Source organism: Thermobia domestica, chromosome 18 (assembly GCF_964235325.1).
Source record: "Thermobia domestica chromosome 18, izTheDome1.hap1.1, whole genome shotgun sequence".
NCBI classification, from domain to species: Eukaryota; Metazoa; Arthropoda; class Insecta; order Zygentoma; family Lepismatidae; genus Thermobia; species Thermobia domestica.
Genome location: NC_137471.1, coordinates 147,215,420 through 147,228,898, shown reverse-complemented (window position 1 = coordinate 147,228,898; position 13,479 = coordinate 147,215,420). Strand labels below are relative to the sequence as shown.

General features: G+C 34.5%; 1 long non-coding RNA gene across 1 annotated transcript; it reads left to right on the top strand.

Annotated features, from left to right (window-relative positions):
* Positions 1 to 2,619: 2,619 nt before the first annotated feature.
* On the top strand, positions 2,620 to 12,641 carry LOC145675956 (uncharacterized). Its single transcript, XR_014129250.1, has 3 exons — positions 2,620 to 2,799; positions 11,050 to 11,195; positions 12,157 to 12,641. It is a non-coding gene; the product is annotated as an uncharacterized LOC145675956 (long non-coding RNA).
* Positions 12,642 to 13,479: the final 838 nt, after the last annotated feature.

The following is a 13,479-nucleotide window of genomic DNA, read 5'->3' as shown; positions in this document are numbered from 1 at the left end:
ACCCCCTAAATACGCCACTGGGAACTGCGTATTGTGAATTTCCAATATATTGTCTTGCTGTTTTCATCATTTACTGATAGATGAAATTGTTACGATTTCTTAAGTTGCATTTTAACATTACGATGCTAGAAACCATTTTGGATTCTGTTTAATAATTTAAACACTAGAATCCTATACACTTCAATGGTTTACGTGGAGAGTGTCACCTTAATACACCTAACTCAAATGAAAGATGTATATACTCTGACGCGATTCTTGATGCGCCACATAGTTGCCAGTTAAGCAGCGTAGGAACACACTACCAAACTAAAATATAGTTCATAGAAAACACTTAATTTTTACTTCACAGTTTCACTGATGTTTTACAATGGATGATCCATGTGTCAATTGTAACCACATTAAAGACATGATAATCCCAATAAAAATAGGTAAATTTTACGTTATCACGTAAAATCTGTCGTCACTGCACGAGTTTATACTGTGTGGGCGTTGAGCATGAGAGTAGCGAAATTTCTCGCCTAATTTGGTCTGACGGGAGGAAGCAGGACTGTCTGGAAAAGTGAGGTACCTTTTGGGTGAAAAAATTCCTGAGCTTCGTTCTCCTCCAAATGCTACCTGGTTTCGTTTTACTTCTAAAAATTGACGTTGGAAAATACGGGGGTTAATTTAAAAGTTCATGTTTATCCATATTGTTACAAGTGTTATGGTTATTTTCTACATATAGGCTATAGTATATTAATATTTACAACCCACACAGCAAGGAATATTTCCTCAATGAAAAGAAAATATTTTCCTTGATTTCCAAAAGATTTTCCTTCTCTGGACATTTCCGTGCTGGTTTCCCAATGTATTCCGAATATTTCCCGAAAATATTTTCCCATAAAGTTTGTAAAAGATTTCAGAAATTACCTGGAGTACATTTTGAGAATGCTTGCCGGAAAGTAAATCCAGGAAAATATTTACAAAATATATTAGAAATATTGTTTTGGATCTGATTTAATATGTCTTCACTGTTGAGAAGGGAAATAGTTTTGAAATCATACTAAAAATGTTTTCCATATGTGATACGGAAAACAATGAAACGAAATATACTCCACATATTTAAAAAATGTTTTCTAATACGTTATTTGCAATATTTTCTATTTTTATGAGAAAACGTATTAAATATATATTATAAAAACATTTAGAATATATTTTTAAAACCTTTCGTAATATAAGAAATGTTTTTCAGAAATGTTTTAAAAAGGTTGACTTAATTTTTACAAAAGTATTTTGGTAATATTCTCCTATAACTTAAATGAAATATTTTCGTATGATATTTTAGTATTATTTCCAGAATATTTTATCAAATTTTGAATATAAATTTTAAAACAGATAAAAGAAAACTTTAAAAATGAATAGAAAAATGTTTTCAATTCTGTTTGTAAAATATTTTGTTTCCTTCGTGAATAACGTTTTCTGATATAGGTCTATTATAGAAACATTTTTACATTGTTTCGAGAATATACTCTTCCGTTACTGGGGAAAACATATTCCTTGTTAGATCTGAGTAGTATCCGAAATATTTGCCGGAAATATTTTTTAAAATGTGTTTGGAGCACATTTAATGAAGTACAGGAAGCAGTGGCGTTAAATAAGGTTTCCTGGCTTAAGCCCCACCGAAATTTGTTTTACTATATTAAAGTAAATGAAATATCCTGCACAATCTTCACATTTTCAGGAATAAAGTTAGCAAAAATACCCTCCACGAAACAAAATCGTAAATACGCCATTGACAGGATGTGCATTTTTAGAACGTTAGTAGGAAAATAATGTAAGGAAAATTTTCACAAATTGTAATAGAAATATTGTGTTGAATATAATGTAATATGTTTTCAATGTTGAGCAGTGGTAAAAGTGGATGTGAAAAGGTGGGGGGACGGTAGTTAGCGGATGACGTCACGCCGTTGCCCCATTCTATCTTTGACCATTGTATTTTTGTAGGAACTGGGAAGACGCCGTACATATTTTTTCCAGGTGGGGGCGGCGTCCCCCCGCACATTTTACCCCTAGTTGACAGAGAAAATGTTTTCGAAGTAACACTAAAAATGTTTTACATAGGGCCTACATGATAAAGAAAACAGAATAGGCCTGTGAACAGAATAAAATGTTTTCCAACATGTCATATACAATCTTTCCTATTCTTACAAGAAAACATATGAAATATAATTTTTAAAACATTTCGAATATTTAAAAAATAAATTCGTTCATAATATGAGAAATAGTTTTAAAACGCCTATTAATTTTGTATGTAAATCTTTTTGTTACCTTGTCCTGTAACTTAAATTAAATATTTTCTTGCAATATTTTAGAATTATTTCCAGAATATTTTATCGAATGTTGAATAAATTCTCTCACAAGAGTATCATAGTAGCATTATTACCAATCATTATACTAGTTATAGCAGCATCAAATAAATATATTTGTTAAAAATTTGAAATTTATAATATCCTGTGTGACAAGGCATTTATTTGAGATTGCAAAATAGCATCGCTACATCAACCGTCAGTTGTTTATCAAAAGTACCAGCATTCCTTGCGCGATATGTTGAATTTGAATGTTCATCTGTCTCTGTGAAGTGTTGTGACCAGTTTGTCCTCTATCATTCAAATATGATACAGTACTATTAATACAACCTTATTTTGAACAATTATAGGGAACAGGCCATTTGAATCTATGTTTAGGCCAAACTGCACGGCATTTTACAGATGCCTGATGGAATGGAAGTTGTGACAACACAAGAACTTACAAGAAAAGTCGGTAAGTAGAATGATTACATAAAATAATATAGCTTTATTATCTGTAAAAGTTATGGCAAATTTAGGTTTGCAAATTAATAAAGGTATGTGGGAGGCTAGATTTCCATTTTTTATGTTTATACATAAAATCCCATGCAGGTTTCTTCTGGCTCACCATTCGAAATAACTGCTGATAAATGGATTATTTTAATAATTTTCTTTTTATTGTCTCTTAGGTGATTTTCGATAGGCGATTTGAAATACGTCACATGGCATAGATGAAATTCAAAGGGAGCGTCAGAAGTAATTGTCGAAAAAATTAATGTTTTGCGTATATATATACGGGGCCGGATGTATGACGTAAAAACTACACTACAAAAAGTACAAATCAACCTGTACTACGTGGCAACTAAAAAGTACCAATAGGCAGGGCTCTAAAACACAGGTCTCTCTTCGCATTTATCTGTAATATAAACAGAAATCAATGTGCCCTGCGGGGCTTTAACCCGCTTTCACTTGCTAACGCTTGCTCGGCAATATTATGTGAATTAAATATTTTACTTTGGTACAGAAAAAATCTATTAACCTATATGGGGACCTGTGTTCTAGAACCTTCCCGCACCAATACTATCTGAATCAGAGCAGGGCGAAGGTGGAGGACAGCAGGAGCGAGTGGATGCTTTCCAAAGGAAAAGATGTGGGCAAGTCTACTTTAGGCAAGGCAGTGGCAATAACCAATTCATCTGAAGCTGTTCCTGCAGTTAGTTACAGTTCTCAAGAAGGAAAGACAGAAAACAACGTGCCCTGCCGGGCTCTAACCCGCCTTCACTCGCTAACGCTCGCTCGAATATTTATACTTTATAATATTACTGCCTTGCTCAAAGTAAAGAGTAACCAGGCGTATATTACTATTTTAATGACAGGTTATAATAATTCTGCGTGTAGTTTTACTTCTGGCATGCCACTCGAAATCTGTGTTTCTTTCAGATGTAATGTTCCGGGGGCATTAATAACACTATTCTAATTATTATTATAAACGTATTTATTTGGATGCTCCGGGGGGACACTGCCCTTCCAAAAGCAAGTCTGGAAGAAACACTGCTCGAAATACTTAGTGAGATATAATTCTTTCGCCACTTTCATTCTTGTTGTGTATTCTATGATTTTCGCCAAGCGAAGTATAAAATTTTCACTTCGCATAGATAAAATTCAAGGACCATCAGAATTAATTGTCGGAAAGTTACAATTCTTTTACCATGTGCGTATTTATACTGAGTCCTGATGTGTGCATAAGGAGTATAGTACAAAAAATAGAAATCAGTCTGTGTTAAGGGGCTACTAAAAAGCACGAATGCCATCTAACCGAGTCATGGAGGGTGTAGGCGGGGGCCCAAGGGGGTGATTCTATTTTGATGACGGGATAATGGCGCCCATTTTAATGACGTATTCACGATTTTGGGGGGGGAAAGGGGCTTGGCTAACTTTGTTCCTTGAGATGAGAAAATTCTACAAGATAATTTATTTACTTTAATATATAAGTACAATTTTAATGGGCTTAAACCCGGAAGCCCCCCTTAAATAGACCACTAGGTTATAATAATTGTGTGGTTCACTCGAGCAATCGTTTACACCAAGAACAAAACTTATAGGTAAAATGTGAAATATTTTTCGTGAAGGAATAAGAGTGTGAATGTAAGTAATTTCTGTCATTGCACAGCTTATTGAAATGGATTTTGAATGCAAATAGGGTAGAAGTAAGCGGCGGGAATTTCCGGTTCATACGTCAGTTGTGAACATCTACGATGGCCGTAATGTGATTTTTTTAAAGAAGTGTGTAATAAAGAGAGAAAGATTATAAAGTTTCTGCAGAGTCATGGTATGGTGAAGCGCGTAAAATCTACTGCGCAAAGTGTGAAAAAGATGTATTCACGAATAAAAAATCAGAACAGAGGCAATAGCCCTACATACACAATTTTCAGTCGTAAAGTTGAGAATGAAAGGGGGTGTAACACACGTGTATTAGCTGTGAAAGTTGTTTTTTTAAAGGATCGAAATTAAGTGTTTTTGAAGATAAGAATAATTACAAATATTGTAAATGACCATCCTCTTTTATGCGTACCCCCACCCCTTGTTGCTGACGTGCCTGCTCCCTACGCTGTTGCTCTGGCCCTACTGCTGTGCTTCCGCCTTGACTCGGTTAAATAGCGTTCTTGCTTTTTTACTGGCCACGTAGCACAAGTTGTTTCGCTTTTTCTTTTAGAGCTCCTTATTTAGTGCATAGGGGGCGTGGTTTCTTAGTGGTAGAGCGTTCACCTCCGGTGCTTGGAGCCCTGATTCGATGCAGTATGGACCCTGGTTCGATGCAGTACTAGTAAATATGTAGTGTATTAATAAAACTATTAGTATTATTTTTTATAATCTTTGATGATAACACTGGTATTCTTCAGTAGAGTTTGGTTTCACAACCACATTTTATTTTAGTTATGTGTTGCTACTTTTCAAATAAGCTTTCTGTCAACACCAGCAATAGCGTAAAGATTCGTGTCAAATTTAACAATCTTAATGCTCGGAGTTTCGAAGAGTGCGTAACGCTTACTATTTCAAGTGCTGAATTCAAACTTTGTACTAGTGGAAGTTTCGATGTACAGTAAAGAAAGCTTGCATTTTCGGAAAATAATAATAAACCTTCGTCGCGAAAGAAGTGCTCGGGAAATTCCTGCAATTAAAGGCACAAAGCATCGGAACTGAATACTTCAACAATAAAAATTTTGAAAAAATGAAATGAAATCTTTCAGTTTTACGTCCCACTATTATGCCTGTTAGGCTAAAGAAGACCGTGATTATGAGAAATGAATCAAATGGTGGAATGAACCAAGTGGGAGGAAACAGAAGAACCCGAGAAAACTCACGAGCACGGTGTTTATCCAGCAAGAAGTCGACACGGTGCGAGCTGGAATCGAACTAGGGACCCCAAACACCGGAGGTGAACGCTCTATCACTGAGCCACCGCGTCCCTAATAAAACTGTTTATTTTACGCTGTAAGATATTTAGCTTCATTTAAGACATATTGAAACACTTACTTTATGAAGTTGAATTATACAGGGTGTTTCAAAACAACACCGACAACGTTTTTGAAATGATTCCTGACACCAAGATAAGACAAAACGTATATACCAACCTGGGTGCACAATTGCTTCCTTTCGGACTTGTATGCTGCCGAAAATATGAAAAGATGAACTTTAAAGGTGTATAGCGCCAAAACTATGGGACCTACCGTAGTCGTGTCGAGACGTCACTTAAAAACTGAGATGTGCACTCTCCAAAAATACACGTTTCAGAATCCTGTGGTACTCACGCAACAATTTTTGTAGAGTTCTCTTGAGTGAACTACCTCTTGTTCATGTTTTCGGCAGCTTATAACTCCGAAAGGAAGCATTTGTACACCTACGTTGATCTATACATTTTGTCTGACGTTGGTCTCGGATATCACCTCCCAAACCGGTGTCGCCCTTGTTTTGAAACACCCTGCATATATGTTAATTGTTTTAAATTAATCTTACGGAAGAACGGTCTTGGAACAAGTGCTCGGGAAATACCCGTAATTGAACGCACAAAGTATCGGAAGTGAACTTCAACAATAGAACCATTTATTTTACGCTAGAAAATATTTAATTTTATTTAAGACATTTTGAAACATTTATTTTGTAAAACATGAGTTATAGATTGATTTCTTCTAAATTAAATTAATATATTTGTTTTCAATTAATATATTTGGTGTTCATATTAGGCGAATGTCAGTGAGAGTATTAGGCTGATTCGTTCTATATTTGTTCGTTCGTCTGCCTGTACCACACGTACAACAGGGTACCACTTTCCGTCTTTTAAGTTTAAATTTTCAGGGTACAAGTACGAAACAAACTAAATTTCATGTTTAGATTTTGGAGGCATACCAGCCTAAAATTTCAAAATAGCGGGTATCCACGCCGCAATTTTCAGTTTTTCAAGTTGAAATTTTCAGAGTAGAAGCACAAGACACTCTAAATTAACTGTATATATATTTGGCGGCAATCCAACGTAAAATTTCAAAATAACAGTCACTTTTCAAAACAGCAGTGAATAAAAAATTGTTGCAAGTTGTGACAATCATAATCTTGAAATATAAATCACATTTTAACACTTTTAAACTAAAGACACTGGAATATTTTTTTAAAAAACCTCAGTTAAACCCGAAAATACCCGAAAAACCCCATGTGGGTCCAGGTGTGTTGGGCTTTTTCAAAAATGTCAGGGTTTTTCAAACCCTGATTGTATTGTATTTATCTTCACACGTTTTCATACAAATTGTTCACAACGTGAACGTATGAGTTGGACAAGTCACAGGAACATTGAATGTGTACATATTTATACATTTAAATCTACATCCAATAGTAAAATAGCGTCAATTTAAGTAAAAGAGGTACAATTTTTCATTATTCTAATTTACATATAACGATATGAAACAATATAACATTACATTATACATATGATAAAATATATATACACTTTAAACCTTATTTACTACAGACATTTTTGATATAAGTGATTATGGATTTGCGAGATATTCTTCTACGGAATAGAAGCAGTGTTTGAGTAGGTAGTACTTGATTGCTTTATTGAAACCAGATGTTTTGTTTTTTTAAAGTGGAAGGAAGCTTGTTATAAATATTCACTTTCATAGGAAATGTACTATTCTTATGCACTTTTAAACATGAAGACTACATGAAGATCCGACGCTTGACTTGTTTTATGCATATGAATATCTGAGTTCAACCGGAAATCGCTTGTTATACCTATCTATATATCTTTTTTACAAATTTTAGAAGTTCATATATATATAAACATGGAAGAGATAAGATTTCAAGAAATTTAAATACAGGTTTAAAATAAGTTCGAGAAGAATTACAGTGCCAAGAATGAAAACCAACTAAAAGTCATACTAGTAGTGCTTCTATTGTAAATATAAAATACAGGTTCTGTACAATATGTAGGAAAACGGCGCCGGTGGAAAATAGTATCTTATACAGTTGTCTTTCGTATGCACTTACGTATTTTATCCATCGTAAAGCATTTGTAATTATTTTACACTTGTAAAGCTTCACTTATAAACCTAAAATGCATGTATATTACTTTGAATTTAATTCTATCGCCTGCAGAAATTTATTTTTTATAAATGTGTCTTCTCATGCATACTTTTGAATTTTACCTGCATATCTTCCAAAATGTGGTGCGCCGAAAGTAATCCAGCACCTAAAATTTAAAGGTCTGAGTGACGACTGACTGATCCTCGCACAAGACAAGCCGATTAATTAAAAAACTTGAAATTTCGACAGTACATAGGATTTGTGACGTATGGTACCACTAAGGAAGATTTTTTGGAAATTCTACGTGAAAGGGGCGGGAAGTACTTTAATAAAGTGGCTATATCTCTGAATGTCTTAGGCTTAGATGCTTAAAGTTTTATTTGGACTTCTCATTTAAAATAATTTGATACGTTTTTAAGGGTTTTTTGATATTTTAGTAAAAATGGGAAGATAAGAGGGGAAAATGAAAAACAGGGAATGGGCTTGCAATTAGTATAATCAAATGTCGATATCCCGGAAGATTTGAAGGTTAGGAACATGAAGTTTGGAATTCGGACTCATCATTTAACATAATTAGACACGTATTTCAGTTTTTAATTATTATTATTATTATTTTGACACAACTTAGAATGGAAGAAATAGGGCGGATACGCGGAAATGGGTGAAAAGCATTTTAATAAGATGGCCACATCTCCGAATCCCTTAAGCTTAGAAACTTGATGCTTTGTATGTAGGCTGCTCATTCAAAATAATTTGTACATGTTTAACTGATTTTTGATATTTTAGTAAAAATTTGAAGAAAAGAGGGGCAAAGGAAAAAAAGTTTTGGTTTGAAGGTTAGAAACATGAACTTCTAATTTAAAATAATTAGATAAATAATTAAGCTTACTTATTTAAATATATGTCCTAGAAGGGAAGAAGTAGGGTGCTGACGGCGATGGAGGGAGAATGGAGGTGGTAAAAATTATGAAATGAAATGAAAATGAAATCTTTCAGTTTAACGTCCCACGATTATGTCTATAAGGCTAAGGGAGATTGGTGGTAAAAGTTAGTAGACACGTGTCCGAAAGTTTTTGAAAATTCCGTATATTAGAGTGAAAGAGGCTCAATTGTTGGTCTGACAGTGAAGCGAGTACGTTTAGAACTAGTTGAAACGTTTAGAAAGTACGTAGTTCATCTTTGCTGCATGGGGTCCTTGGTTCGATCCCAGCTAGCGCCAAGCGGGGTTTGTGGTAGACAAACCGTGTGCATGTGTTTTCTCGGGGCTGTCCCGTTTCCTCCCACTTACTTTATTCCACTATTTCATTCATTTCTCATCATCAGCGTCTTCTCACCCTGGATGCATAAACGTGGGACGTTAAACTAAATGTTTCATTTCATCTTAATTTCCATGTACAAGTACCTGCTTCTTGAGTTATACATAATATTTTCAATCTGTGAACAATGCTAAACTAGTGTATTAATATAGGTTGCTGACGTTATAGTGCCTACAATTCTCCGCAGAATTTGATATTTATGAATTCTGATAGAACAACTTCGTGTAGGCTTTGCTTTGGAAGTAATTTGGAAATGCGTGACTTGTTAAACAATGCATGCTGGAAAGTATCTCTCATCCATGTTCGCGAATAGTTTGTTTTCTGCATTACTACTCCCTGAATACAGCGTGGGTGTAAAGTCAGTTCTTATTTGTAACAATGAATATTTCTAAAACTAAACAAACTATCACAGTTTTATTTTGATCGAATACATTATTAGAGTGCACCATTTGGTTATTAAGTTACATTTCAACCTATGCACCCGCATTTTCCACAACTTCTAAAATGTTAACAGTATCACACGCCAGCTAAGCTGATGCTAGTTTCTAGGATAATCTAGATTAAAAATAGGTATTGACTTTACAACCAGCGTGTATATTCTGAAACTGTTAAATTATTCCTCGTCTTCCTGCTATTTTTTATAGATACGTTGCTTTCATCAATTTCTAATTTACAACGGCAGGGTTGGCTGGTTTAAACAGCTGTTTTTTTAAAAAAAACCAACAGGTTTAAAACAAAAAAGAAAAAAGAACGAAAAATGCTTTAAATCGTTTGAACTTCATGGTGACGTCTCCACATATCACACCATCTGCATTACGTTTATCTACTTCTCACCTTTTAATGAAGGGGTCCCGTGTTCAATTCTCGGTCGAACCACAACCCATCTTTCAAGTGTAAACCAAGTAGCGATTCGAGGTGTCCCTTTAAGCGAAAGTCTTCTCCGTGATAACTTTGATATTTCATAAGGATAAGCCTAAACATACGAAACGAAACCAAATTGTATATTTCTACTTGCCTGAATGCCTGTTGTTTTATAAAGAAGCCAAGGTTGCTTAAATATATTGATAGAAATTGGCAAAATGTATCAACTGCCTACGTAGCTTCCAACATCAGCTTGAATTCGACTTTGTTTTAATTTTGTTGAATGTTATCTACATAACAAATTTGTCATTTAATATGATACGTTGACCTTAAAATTTTACATACAAATACATTTAAACTAATAATAGGATTTTCCCAATGGCTAAGGCGGAAGTTTCACGATTTACATGTAATTCTGTAATGTTTTTACTTCTGTAACTACTTATCTTTTTGTCCTTCTGAAATGACTCTTGACAATTATATGAACAACTAGGCCTATGTAAAGATCAGTATAACGTATTTTTATCAGGAGTCCTTCGTGAGTGAGTCGACAATCTCACTTCTGACCAATTAGTCCCGGTTTCGTGTCGAAATGGACAATTTCTCTTGGATGTAAGCCGAGAAGCGGTTTGGATTCCCTTTCAGCATAATAACACCAAGACGAAACAAATTAATTTCTGTCCATATTTAATACAAATACATAGAGTAAATTATTTAAACAAAAAAACTGTTTTTTTCATTAAAAACCATGGTTTTTGCCAACCCTGTACAACTGCTTGAAAATTAGTATGCAATTTTTCTTTTATTGGAAAAATAAAACGTCAGTGCAAATATTAATTTTTGAGGATGCGCCAATTGCTACTGACTCTGTGACACTGTCGTCTAAAATCAATGTAATTTGTTTAAGGGCATCAATTGTATGCTCTAAATTTCCATTACTATTAGTTGAGTGCTTAATGTGTATTTCATTACAGGTCTAAGAAATGAAAAACTGGGAGGTCACAGCTTAGAAGCCATCACAAGAAACATCATGAAAAAGACAAGTGCAATAGCTGAGCAATTTAGTTGGCACGTTGCAAAAGGAAAGAGCTTTCCTCGTTAATCACCAACGCAATAATAGGTAAGAAACTCTCCCTACTGTTCTTTAATCTCATTTTCAGAGTGGAAAAAAATATAGAAGTTGTCATTTGAAGAGGGATACACTATGTTTAAAATATTGTAAAAAAAAAAAAAGTAAAGGAAAACATTTTGGTGCCCTTCTTATTTTCTTCGCTTTAAATACTTACTATTGTGCCATGAATACTTCTCAGACTCATCTTCCTGTAAACTTTATTTCCCAAAATCATATACTGCAACCGCTGTTATAACATTTAAAAGGCTTTGGAAATCCTTATTTTAGCAAAATGTGCAATTTTCCTGTCCTCAAGTGACACGTTACATTTAAGTGTCCGTAGAAGAGAGAGCTGAATATGTATCAAATATAGTTCATTCTTTTACTGAATTGTTCTGTCATGTTGGTAGTTTTCTTGAGCATTTCACGATTAATTCGCACATTGTACAAGGCAAAGTAATATGCATGGCATGCTCCGTGGGAAAGAAATCGAGCAAGGTAGCGGTCATCAAAGCCTTAGCAACCATCTCGGCATTCATCTGGTGCGACTGAGGGAAAAAGAATGATCGGGCCCAGATTTGAGATCGGAGCCTTCGGAATGAGACGCTAGTTCTTCATCAACTCAAATGCTGCCACATATTCTCAAATTATTATTTTTAATAATAGATTTAATATTTATAAGATGCTATACTTTTTAAAAATAAAAGTGCGACCGCTTCAACATGTTACAACGTCCGTATTTAAGCTACAGTCTGAGGTATGTCACTTTCAGTATTAGCTGTTGTCTTCCTTGCCCTTTACATTTTCTTCAGGATGTTATGTTTGTAACACATTATTGTCTTCACAAGCTGCTGTAGGCCCTACACAAACATTTTAAATATTTTTGTAAGTTTAAGATGTAATAATTGATCTCTAATCATGCCCTGCTGTTATTATGTTATTAAACACTGCCTATTATTTTTATTTTCAGAAACTGCAACACGAGAGAAACGTAACTAACGATGAGATCGCGTAGATTATTGGGATTTAGCTTCAACATGCCATGCAGAGACGAACAAGAAAATCAGTTAAGAATTCAGCTGCAGTTCCACAGAACTTCAACTGACAATTCGCAGCGTCGAAATTAGAGTTAGTTGTGGTAATCAAAAGTGAGATTATACAGAAGCAAATAAGTATTAGCGTGTCAGTGACATAATTTTCTAGAACAAGTTTATCAAGTTAAAATGTGAATTTCTGATATTTGAGAAGATGGTTCTTAATGTATAGAAACAAATAATACGAGCAGCATGAAGATTCTGCTGAAGAGAATTTAAATAAATAAAGCCAGAATAGTGTACATTTATATTTTTATTTAATTACTAACCGATATATATATATATTTATTATAGTGGACAGTGTAAATTATAACTACATAATGTTAGCTTGCTCTCATAATTTTAATTTTTTTCCCTCAAAATCTTATTTATGCACAGAATGTTTCTGGGTGTTCCACTGCTACTACTCGTATGTGGCCACGCCGTGTATGTATGTTGGGGTGTCTTATGTCATATTGCGAGGTTCAGACTGCAAATTAGTCTTCACAATCATCGCGTGCCAGTTTTCAAAGCTGCTATATTGGATTTATTATTTTTAAGATAGAAAAAGGATTTCCAACAATTGTTTCTTGAATTGGATGTCTAAACGTCAATCCTTTTCGTTTTTTTTTTAAATGGATCCAACACAGCCGCTTTCAAAACTGGCAGGCGACGATTGTGAACACACTGATATCCAGTTTGAATCTCGTAAGTCACATAAGACACCCTAACATATATGCACGGCGTGGCCACATACCAGTAGCACCAGTGGAACACCCAGAAACCATTTGTGTAAATAAGATTTTGAGTAAAAATAATGCTTAAAATTATGAGAACAAGCTAACATTATGTAGTTACAATTTGCACTGATTATTATTATTAATTTTTTATTTTTTTTGTCTGAGTCTGTGGGCCGCAATGGTTTCTCGTCATGAAGACAGAGTGAGTCAAAGGCGTCTAAGCAGGTAAAATTGGATAGAAGAATATTATGTTTTCTTCCAGTTGCTATGTCACAGTTTGGCCGCCTTGTTTTCGACCCGTTATTTGTTCCCAGCAAGAAGCCATTATATATAGAGAGAGTGACGCAAAAGGCCGGAGCCCATAGGCCAACTCGGTTACTATTGCAGATATGAAAACAAGGTAAGATATGTAAGGACATTTTTAAATTCCAGCAACATTTTTGTTTTTGTACTAGTGTACCGCTCAATAAAGAAAATGCA